The following is a 3,192-nucleotide window of genomic DNA, read 5'->3' on the forward strand; positions in this document are numbered from 1 at the left end:
ATATCTAACTAAATGCTTGTGTTCCCAGCTCCAACAGTGCGGTTATATCTAACTAAATGCTTGTGTTCCCAGCTCCAACAGTGCAGTAATATCTAACTAAATGCTTGTGTTCCCAGCTCCAACAGTGCAGTAATATCTAACTAAATGCTTGTGTTCCCAGCTCCAACAGTGCAGTAATATCTAACTAAATGCTTGTGTTCCCAGCTCCAACAGTGCAGTAATATCTAACTAAATGCTTGTGTTCCTAGCTCCAACAGTGCAGTAATATCTAACTAAATGCTTGTGTTCCTAGCTCCAACAGTAGTATCTAACTAAATGCTTGTGTTCCTAGCTCCAACAGTGCAGTAGTATCTAACTAAATGCTTGTGATCCCAGCTCCAACAGTGCAGTAGTATCTAACTAAATGCTTGTGTTTCTAGCTCCAACAGTGCAGTAGTATCTAACTAAATGCTTGTGATCCCAGCTCCAACAGTGCAGTAGTATCTAACTAAATGCTTGTGTTTCTAGCTCCAACAGTGCAGTAGTATCTAACTAAATGCTTGTGTTTCTAGCTCCAACAGTGCAGTAATATCTAACTAAATGCTTGTGTTCCTAGCTCCAACAGTAGTATCTAACTAAATGCTTGTGTTTCTAGCTCCAACAGTAGTATCTAACTAAATGCTTGTGTTTCTAGCTCCAACAGCGCAGTAGTATCTAACTAAATGCTTGTGTTCCCAGCTCCAACAGTAATATCTAACTAAATGCTTGTGTTTCTAGCTCCAACAGTAATATCTAACTAAATGCTTGTGTTCCTAGCTCTAACAGTGCAGTAGTATCTAACTAAATGCTTGTGTTCCCAGCTCCAACAGTGCAGTAATATCTAACTAAATGCTTGTGATCCCAGCTCCAACAGTGCAGTAGTATCTAACTAATTGCTTGGGTTCCCAGCTCCAACAGTGCAGTAGTATCTAACTAAATGCTTGTGTTCCCAGCTCCAAAAGTGCAGTAATATCTAACTAAATACTTGTGTTTCTAGCTCCAACAGTGCAGTAATATCTAACTAAATGCTTGTGTTCCTAGCTCCAACAGTAATATCTAACTAAATGCTTGTGTTCCTAGCTCCAACAGTAGTATCTAACTAAATGCTTGTGTTCCCAGCTCCAACAGTGCGGTAATATCTAACTAAATGCTTGTGTTTCTAGCTCCAACAGTAATATCTAACTAAATGCTTGTGTTCCTAGCTCCAACAGTGCAGTAGTATCTAACTAAATGCTTGTGTTCCCAGCTCCAACAGTGCAGTAATATCTAACTAAATGCTTGTGTTCCCAGCTCCAACAGTGCAGTAGTATCTAACTAATTGCTTGGGTTCCCAGCTCCAACAGTGCAGTAGTATCTAACTAAATGCTTGTGTTCCCAGCTCCAACAATGCAGTAATATCTAACTAAATGCTTGTGTTCCCAGCTCGAACAGTAATATCTAACTAAATGCTTGTGTTCCCAGCTCCAACAGTAATATCTAACTAAATGCTTGTGTTCCCAGCTCCAACAGTAATATCTAACTAAATGCTTGTGTTCCCAGCTCCAACAGTGCAGTATTATCTAACTAAATGCTTGTGTTTCTAGCTCCAACAGTAATATCTAACTAAATGCTTGTGTTCCTAGCTCCAACAGTGCAGTAATATCTAACTAAATGCTTGTGTACCCAGCTCCAACAGTAATATCTAACTAAATGCTTGTGTTCCTAGCTCCAACAGTGCAGTAATATCTAACTAAATGCTTGTGTTCCCAGCTCCAACAGTAATATCTTACTAAATGCTTGTGTTCCTAGCTCCAACAGTGCAGTAATATCTAACTAAATGCTTGTGTTCCCAGCTCCAAAAGTAATATCTAACTAAATGCTTGTGTTCCCAGCTCCAACAGTGCAGTAATATCTAACTAAATGCTTGTGTTCCCAGCTCCAACAGTAATATCTAACTAAATGCTTGTGTTCCTAGCTCTAACAGTGCAGTAGTATCTAACTAAATGCTTGTGTTCCCAGCTCCAACAGTGCAGTAATATCTAACTAAATGCTTGTGATCCCAGCTCCAACAGTGCAGTAGTATCTAACTAATTGCTTGGGTTCCCAGCTCCAACAGTGCAGTAGTATCTAACTAAATGCTTGTGTTCCCAGCTCCAAAAGTGCAGTAATATCTAACTAAATACTTGTGTTTCTAGCTCCAAAAGTGCAGTAATGTCTAACTAAATGCTTGTGTTCCTAGCTCCAACAGTAATATCTAACTAAATGCTTGTGTTCCTAGCTCCAACAGTAGTATCTAACTAAATGCTTGTGTTCCCAGCTCCAACAGTGCGGTAATATCTAACTAAATGCTTGTGTTTCTAGCTCCAACAGTAGTATCTAACTAAATGCTTGTGTTTCTAGCTCCAACAGCGCAGTAGTATCTAACTAAATGCTTGTGTTCCCAGCTCCAACAGTAATATCTAACTAAATGCTTGTGTTTCTAGCTCCAACAGTAATATCTAACTAAATGCTTGTGTTCCTAGCTGCAACAGTGCAGTAGTATCTAACTAAATGCTTGTGTTCCCAGCTCCAACAGTGCAGTAATATCTAACTAAATGCTTGTGTTCCCAGCTCCAACAGTGCAGTAGTATCTAACTAATTGCTTGGGTTCCCAGCTCCAACAGTGCAGTAGTATCTAACTAAATGCTTGTGTTCCCAGCTCCAACAATGCAGTAATATCTAACTAAATGCTTGTGTTCCCAGCTCGAACAGTAATATCTAACTAAATGCTTGTGTTCCCAGCTCCAACAGTAATATCTAACTAAATGCTTGTGTTCCCAGCTCCAACAGTAATATCTAACTAAATGCTTGTGTTCCCAGCTCCAACAGTGCAGTATTATCTAACTAAATGCTTGTGTTCCCAGCTCCAACAGTAATATCTAACTAAATGCTTGTGTTCCTAGCTCCAACAGTGCAGTAATATCTAACTAAATGCTTGTGTACCCAGCTCCAACAGTAATATCTAACTAAATGCTTGTGTTCCTAGCTCCAACAGTGCAGTAATATCTAACTAAATGCTTGTGTTCCCAGCTCCAACAGTAATATCTAACTAAATGCTTGTGTTCCTAGCTCCAACAGTGCAGTAATATCTAACTAAATGCTTGTGTTCCCAGCTCCAAAAGTAATATCTAACTAAATGCTTGTGTTCCCAGCTCC

This window comes from Salmo salar, chromosome ssa15 (assembly GCF_905237065.1).
Source record: "Salmo salar chromosome ssa15, Ssal_v3.1, whole genome shotgun sequence".
Taxonomy (NCBI): domain Eukaryota; kingdom Metazoa; phylum Chordata; class Actinopteri; order Salmoniformes; family Salmonidae; genus Salmo; species Salmo salar.